The sequence below is a fragment of the Rhincodon typus genome, chromosome 1 (genome assembly GCF_021869965.1).
Source record: "Rhincodon typus isolate 14 chromosome 1, sRhiTyp1.1, whole genome shotgun sequence".
Lineage (NCBI taxonomy): Eukaryota > Metazoa > Chordata > Chondrichthyes > Orectolobiformes > Rhincodontidae > Rhincodon > Rhincodon typus.
Genome location: NC_063332.1, coordinates 171,471,685 through 171,480,764, shown reverse-complemented (window position 1 = coordinate 171,480,764; position 9,080 = coordinate 171,471,685).

Sequence of the window (9,080 nt, the reverse complement as noted above, 5' to 3'; positions counted from 1 at the left end):
GAAGGCTGACATTTTGGGCCTAGACCCTTTTTTCAGATAGGCCCGAAACGTCAGCTTTCCTGCTCCTCTGATGCTGCTTGGCCTGCTGTGTTCATCCAGCTCTACATTATCTTGGACTATTTATGCACATGTTTACAGCAGAAATGATCTTCCCAATGTCACGCTCACACAGGAAAGATGCAGGAAAGAGAAAGTTTCACATTATTAAAACCAAATAGAGTGGAGGCAATGGCCTAGTGGTATTATTGCTGGACTGCTTCCAGAGATCTAGATACTGTTCTGGAGACCCAGCGTTGAATCCCGCCATCACAGATGGTGGAATTTGAATTCAATAAATATCTAGAATTAAGAGTCTAATGATGATCATTGAATCCATTGCTGATTGTTGGAAAAACCCACCTGGTTCACTAATGTCCTTTATGAAAAGAAACTGCAGTCCTTACCTGGTCTGGCCTACATGTGACCTCAGACCCAAAGCAATGTGGTTGACTCTTAACTGCCCTCTGAGCAATTAGGGATGGGCAATAAATACTGCCTAGCCAGCGATGCCCTCATCCCGTGAATGAATAAAAACAATTATTATTAATTCATTGAATATCAGAGGCCAGCAGTGGGGATCCTTCACTCAGTAACTAAAGTTACGCATTGGCGTAATGTAATGTCACTCCTGGACCACCAGGCCAATGTTCTGGGAATGTGAGTTCAAACTCTACTGTGGCAGATAATCTAATTCAATTTACATAATTCTGGAATAAAAAGTTAGTTTAATGGTGATCAATCACAGCTAATTGTTGTAAAAACCCAACTGGTTTACGAATGCCCTTTAGGGAAGGAATTCTAGGACTTGTGTGAGACTGATCTTCTCTACTCAAAGACTGTTGGTATCATTAGATTGGGGCAATGGGATTCTTATTAATGTTAACTCTTTCAGAGCCACGAGTTTATGCAACAAGCACTATACTTCTCATGATCTTAACGATGGCTTTACCTATGTTATTGCTGTCCAGTTCTGAACTGGCAACACTGCAACTCCAAGCCTATCCTATTTGATCAGTACCGTATATCATGCAATATAGCTAAGCCCAGAGTATAAGATCGCCCCTTTTTCTTCTGGCCTCAAAAATCTAATTTTTGCATGTACTTTGGAGAGGTGGTGGCCTAGTGAGATTGGCACTGGGCTGGTAATCCAGAACATCAGGCTAATGTTCTGGTGATATGGGTTCAAATCCCACTGTGCCAGGTGATGAAAACTCAAACTAAATTAAAAATCTGGATTTTAATTAGCTTGTTTAACAATGACTGATTGTTTTGAAAACTCATCTGGTTCACAAATGCCTTTTAGGGAAGAAAATCTTTTGTTCTTACCTCATAGGGCCTACACGTGACTCCAGACCACAGCAATGTGGTTGACTATTAATTGCCCTATTTGGATGGACACTAGATGCTGAACTAGCCAGGGATGCTCATGAACTTTGAAGAAATAAATAAAATGTAAATCCTGCCTCTGTGTGAATTTTGCGCCAACTGACCATTTCTGGCATATGGTGGTGTGCTTTTATTAGTAGTCAGCTTTAACTTTTCACTGCACAAGCAGATGTTGAACTTGCAACCAATCTTAAAACCTACCTCAGGCAATACAGTCTGTGTTGCAAAGATATGTGCATCATTGCTTTTCCAATCTGAATGCACTGCAGACAGCCTTTCATCTACCAATCTATGAACTTGGGCAGGTGGTGGGCGAGAGGTTTTGTAAAAGATAAAGTCACCATAGTTCCACTCTTTTACCAGAGACAGAGAGACAGAGAGAGAGGACTGATGCTGAATCTAACCTGAGGGTGACAGTATGGTGGCTCAGTGGTCAGCATCACTGCCTTACAGTGCCAGGGACCTGGGTTCGATCCCAGCTTTGGGTGATGGTCGGTATGGAGTTTGTATATTCTCCCCATGTTTGTGTGCGTTTCCTCCCACAGTCCAAAGATGTGCAAGTTAGGTGGGTTGGCCAAGCTAAAGTGCCTAGGAATGTGCAATCTAGGTGGGTTAGCTGCAGAAAATGAACACTTATGGGGAGTTGGAAGTGGTATGAGTGGGAGGCTGTAGACTTGATGGGCTGCGTGGCCTCTTTCCACACTGTAGGGATACTATAAAAACTCAGGTGATGGGCAAAGTTGAGAAAGCAGCAATACAGCCCATATTGCTGGCAACACTGCATCGTGAAACAGCTAATCAGACAACATAGATCCTGTCTGGTAACCAAATAATCAACCACCAACCCTCACACTGATGGTTTGTTTTAATATTTGACGTTTTTTGGAGCGATTTTTTGAGGAAGACTTAGACGTCAACATCTGCAGAAGCTTTGTGTTCAGTCCTAAAACAAAACAAGGAATGGCAGAAACTGGAAATCTGAAACAAAGACAGAAATTGCTGGAAAACTCAGCAGGGCTTGGGTATGTCTGGATACAGAAAGCAGAATTAACATTTCGGGTCCAATGACCCTTGATTGAAAGTTTGGGAAAGAACACTTTTGCAATTTCACCATCAGAGGAAATAGTCTTCCATCGCTCATTGGATATGAATTTACAGTAATATTGATGAAAGAACTGCTCTAATAATGAGCAAGGACAGTTTCTTTTTTACTCAAGCATTACCAATTTCAAACAAATTGCAGCAATTTGCACAAAGTGCCAACAGACAGAGTCAGTGAAATATTACAATAATTTATTTGAAGGTTTATTATTTCATTGCATTAATCTGCATGCTGCCATTGTTGGGAACCTAGGAATTTCATTGCTGTGCATAATACAGATGCAATGTTTTGATGCTGCCAATATTGGAAGATAGCTGCCTTTGATGTTTTGTGTTTTTGGTTGAGTATTATGAAAGGGGCTCACTGTCATGACATTCAGTGGTCTAGCCAGAGAGAGGAGAGATGCAGATCTAGTTGGCATAAAAAAAAGCCATGATTAATGAAAATAAAAGCAGCATACTGCAGATGCTGAAAATCTGAAATAAAAGCAGAAAATTGCTGAAAATACTCAAGCCATTTCACAGCTGGGAGAAATGGAGTTAGCATTTTGAGTCAAATATGACTCTTAAAGAGTCATAGAGTCATAAAGTCATACAAAGGGAGGCAATGACCTGGTGATATTATTGCTGGACTTTTAATCCAGAGAGCTGGATAACATTCAGGGGACCAGGGCTCAATAAAAATATCTCGAATTAAGAATCTAATGATGACCATGAATCCATTGCCAATTGTTGGGAAAAACCTACCTGGTTCGCGAATGTCCTTTTGGGGAAGAAACTTCCATCCTTATCTGGTCTGGTCTACATGTGACTCCAGACCCACAGCAATATGGTTGACTCTGAACTGCCCTCTGGGCAACTAGGCATGGACAATAAATGCTGCCTAGCCAGCGACGTCCTCATCCCATTAATGAATAAAGGAAAAAAAAAAGCTTGGAAACGGACCCTTTGGTCCAACCAGTCCATGTTGACCATAATCCCAAATTAAACTAGTCCCACCTGCCAGTGCTTGGCCCATATCCCTCCAAACATTTCTTGTTCATGTACTTACCTAAGTATCTTTTAAACTTTGTAACTGTACCTGCATCCCCCACTTCCTCTGGAAGTTCATTTGACGCACAAACCACTCTCTGTGTAAAAAAAAAATGCCCCTCATGTCTTTTTAAAATCTTTCTCCTCTCACCTTAAAAATATGCCACTTAGTCTTGAAATCCCCCACCCTAGGGAAAAGACACCTGCCATTCACCTTATCTATGCCCCTCATAATTTTATAAACTTCTACAAGGTCACTCCTCAACATCCTACGCTCCAGTGGAAAAAGTCCAAGCCTCTCCTTATAACTTAAACCCTCCTGGTAAATCTCTTCTGAACCCTCTGCAGCTTAACAATATCCTTCCTATAACTGTACAACCAGAACTGTACACAGTACTCCAGAAGAGGCCTCACCATGTCCTGTACAACCTCAACATGACTTCCCAACTCATTTTCAGAAGCATAATACATTTATGTCTCTTGTTGAAAATCCTACTCATTCCTGTATGTTCAATGAAGCTGTTCCCAATTCTTTCCACACTAGTATCCAAGCCTGTAGGAAACATAAGGTAAACTTTCAATAAATGTAATGTGAGATGGTTTTAATCATTTTCTCCCCTCACAACAACTAAAAACATTGTATCACTCCAAGAGGATGGATGCACACATTTCTGTCACTTCCCAAAACCGTAAGTCTTGATGGTGAGTGGCATTTGATTATGCAAACCATCCGAGGTGATCAATTCTGATCTTGTATCATGTCTCTGTATAAATATAAACGTGTATACACCTGCACGTGTAGTCACATATATATCTGTGTATGTGCGTGCACACGGGTTTATTCAGACTTGCACACACAAAGCTCACTGCTTGGGTTTGGGGTCTGGTCAGTACTTCTCTGCGTCAATCACAAAGCTGAAACCATGTTTACAAATCCTGTGACTGCACTGAGTCTGATCAGGTCACTTAGTACAAGTCAAAGGTTGAATTTGAAATATTCCTAATCTGTAGTTTAGACATTTAACTGAGTTACTGTGACATCAGCAGGCTATGTTTATGTATTTATCTCCGAACTTGCACTTACAGCCCTTATATTCAGTGCTTGTTTAATTTTAAATATTTGAATGTTTGCTATTATTTGTTCAGCAACAACTCTCACTTATAAACTCAATTGTGTACACTGGAGTTTACATTCAAGCAGAGGTGGTATTTTCATTTTGTCTTTATCAACTGCTGTCATACTGTCACTCTTCCTCTGTGTGCTTATGTACTATTTATTGTTGCTTTATCTTGCTGTGCATCTGACTGAATTACTATTTTTTTTGCACCGAGTAGAGTCAGTGCTGACATACTCTGGAGATGATGGCAGAACACACACCTCCATATAATGAGATATGCAGTGCCCATGCATCAATTTCGCATAGTTCTTTGAGACTGGCACTTACTTGCTAGAGGAGTCCCACCAGTTGACTGAGAAGCACATAACAGTATAGTGGGAGTGCTTCAGGTATTCTGAACCCTTCCCACCCTGGCCGCACAGCAACCATGGATCTCACCTTATTAATATACAGTCAGAAGTCACATGACACCAGGTTATAATCCAACAGATTTATTCGCATTTACCGTTGCAGAAATCAGTGTTTATTATAACACTTACAGAGCAGGTAGAGAGTGTGTCAGCACAGTGCTCCACAGAATCCTTAGAATTCACACAAGAACAGTGTTATCTGAGGTGAGTATCCAGCACTTTAAAGTTGGTTGCAATAATTTCCACTTCATTGAGATGTCTATGTGTGATTTGCAAGGAGCAGTGACACAGTAGAAATTGCTTGTCACCAGCATTTGCACCCCAACAATTTGTACACCGCATGCATGTCACAAGCACATTGTTATGGTTGTAAATGAAATGCACTGCATTCTGCAAGGGTACGATTGCTGCAGTTACCCCTTCAATGGTCTTCCTCAATCAGAATTGAAGTCCGTGCTTCTGCCCATCAATCTGTCACTGACTCTGTCCCCTTTGGGCATTTTCAAGGCATCTTACAGTTTCAGTTCGCTTCTAACAATTGGAGAGGGATGACAGAGAACTCAACTCAAAGTGGACACCCTCACCATCATACTTAGTCTGGTCTCCAGCAAGTTCAAATGGCAGTACTGAAAGGCTTGAGGCTTTGGCTGAGGTTTCAACTGAAGGGCATGGCATGGCAGGGCATTGCAAGGTAAGGACACTTTGAGCATGCTGGTAGGCACTACGTGAGTGAGTGCTATAAGAGAGTGAGTGAACGGCCCTGAGATTCAGCTTGGTCCAGTCTGTGAGCCAGGGTCCTGTCCGTAAGTGTCCTTGCAGCAGCATTGTCCCCAAGCGTAGCATTAAAACAGCAGAAGTGCACTATGATTAGAGATGTACCATGTGAATTTCTGAGAGGCTGGCACGTATTGGATGCCAGTGTCCATAGACTTGGGTTGCATGTGGCATTTCCCCACTTAGGGGAAGCGTTGGTGCTGGGAGTCCAAGATGGGTATCCCTGGAGAAACAAGCAGTGAGCTGCAGTCTCCAGGTAACTACTCAGAGCTCAATGTTGAGAATTCTTACCATCTAGTTTCCTCCTGGCAGGTGGTTGGATAGGAAGCTGCGTACTAATGAGGTGGAGGTGTCAGTGTTGGACTGGGCTGGACAAAGTCAGAAGTCACATGACACCAGGTTATAGTCCAACAGGGTTTTGCTTTGAAAGCTTGTGATTTCAAATAAATCTGTTGGACTATAACCTGGTGTTGTGTGACTTCTGACTTCGTATATTAATGAGGTGAGATCTGCAGTTAGTGAAGGTGGTAACAAGCAATAATCACCATTAATAAGCACATCGCTGCTGCCTTGTGAGAATCTCATGTCAACACTCAGAGCTGTGTTGGAAAATACAACTAGTTGCTCCTGATGTCAAGGAATTTTCATGTGATTCTCTGAGTTCTTGCTGTAGCTCACATTATTCAGGCCTCTATAGGATACCATCCAGAAGGTCCAAATGTTGCATCTGGACTTTCAAGTAGAATTTTACACCTAAAAGTTACAATTTAAGTAATATTTTGGGTTATTTGCTTCCAAATATGCCTGACCTTTTACAGGAATACTGTGGGGTCTTTTGTCAAGATTGATTGTGGAATTCAACTGACTGCTCCTTATGATATCATAAGCTGTGAAAGCCAGCCTTGTATGAATATCTGTTGAATAATAATGTTATTGAAATCTATAGAAATATGGGATTGTTGTGACAGAGATACAGGTTTGCTTTTGGGTACTGAGAAGTATTAGACACTGTACCATATCAGCAGTATATTCTGCCCTTCATCCCTGAAAGACTTGACCTCTTCGAACATACCATTACCACAAGCCTTGCTCAAGTGTCTGCTGTGTACAGCGACTCTGTCAGTGATCTTTTTGACTGAGAAGCCATCTCTGTCAAGTCTGATCATTTCCTCACCCACCCACTTGAACCCTGGCAATTTTATTCAATGCCTAACCAAGGTGCTTAAAGACTGCATTTAGGATTTCTATCAGTGCCACATATGATGTTAGTTAATTCAGAAAAGGCCACGGATTGAATCTGGAACCCTGAGGGATCAGACATGAGCATTCACAATCCATTTGAGTAACTATTTTGAGATTGATGCCCTAACAATTAGTACTTACTGAGTGATGTTAAAGATCTTTCAGATTTCACATTGTTCTTATTTTCATTGGTTGGGAGGCTGAACGAGCCATGGTTTAATTGAAGGACAGAGTACACCCAAGGGCCTTGAATAGTTTTCTCATCTTCCTAATTTTAGAAAGTGAAGAATGAATTTATAATGTATCTGAGGTGCGTACCCTTAGGAACATCAATGATAATGTGGTTTGAATGGTGACCTTGTTCCAAAGTACTGAAATTAAGTCAAAGCAAAGTGGGAATGATTTTAAACATGAAACACCACCAGTACATTTTTCAATATTACTGGATGATTAGTGCACTATATTTAGATAACCACTATCAGTAAACATTACTTATCTAATGAATGAAAGTTCCTCTTTGGCATGTACAATGTGTTCTCGGTTACTGTACCTTTTTAAAAAGTCTAACATGTATACTTATTTTGTAATAGAAATTTGTTTTCTGTCAATAGTAATTAAGATTCTTTAAAAGCAATGAGTACATTGTTGCTTTTCAGTTATCTCAATGATAAAATACTGAAATCTACCTTAGAAGATTAAATTACTTCAGATGTTGGTAAACAACACACTAATTGGGTTCACAGTGTTCCTTGCTACTTATTTGTCTGACATCTAATGCTCTTTCCATAAAACAGATTCTGACAATAACAGAGGAGTCATCAGCTTCTCTGCAGTAGAAATGGCCCAGTATTCTCCTACATTCATGGCAGTGAAATCACTCCTGTATCAAGGTTCTCACTCACTTGGCTTCAGTTAATTGGGAAAGTCAAGCACTCTCTGGGTCCCGACAATATCAGGCAAGGTCTGCAGCTAGACCAGCCAAGTCTTAAACATTTGTTGTTTCCCTAACATCACTGAATCCATCTCTCAAATTCAACACGGCAGAAATATATTAGCAACTGGAATAAGCCAGTTTGCCTCTGATGCCTTCCCAGCCATTCCATGAAATCACAGCTGAGCTTCACCTCCATTTACCTATCCTTCATCCATGTTCCCTGATGTGCGGTTTTTGAATGAAATATTGGGCTATTTAATTCACAAACAGGACCACCCAGGCAGACCCATTTCTTCTGCCAATTCCTGCCCCATGGAACTTATTTTTTCTTACCACGACTTGACTTCTTTTCTGCCCTTGTCCAGTCCTTTCCCACTTACATCAGTAATTCTTCTGATGAGTAATGTAAGTTTCAAAATTTCCAGTTTGTGGGCATTTTAGGTCAAAGGGGAAATGGTGAAACTATAGGTTAGCAGAAATTTGTATCTATTAGGCATGGGAATGAGTAGAGTGACAGAGCATAGCATGTGGGCATGAGGAGCCTTGGCAGTTGGGTAGAGAGCATAGGTAACATCGATTGGATGGGACATGGGAATGTATGATGGCTACGGGCTGGAAGGACATTTTAAATTTTATTCTTTGATATAAATTTTTGGCCAAGGTGCTAGAACACTTCTTAGGTCACCTGCCTTATTTCCAATGCAGCGCACCCCTCCTCCTGCTCCAGGAAGAAAAATGGGGGCTCAGGTTGAAGGTGGAATGGTCTCCCTCTGCAAACCCCTTTTGGGAATGAAAATTGAAGCCAAAGATTTCAGACTTGACGTTAGGAACTGCTTTACCCAAAAATAACCAACGTGTAGGTATAGCATCAGAAACAAAACTCTAGAATTGCTTAGGAAACAAGTAGAGTCTGTAGTCAATGGACATCAAAACTTCTCTGGATGGAAATGTCAATGGTGGTCTGAATGGCGTTCCTCATCTATAAAAAAATTTGGAGGAAAACTTTTTCTGCCTCAGCACAGAGAGATAATCCAGGGATGGTAA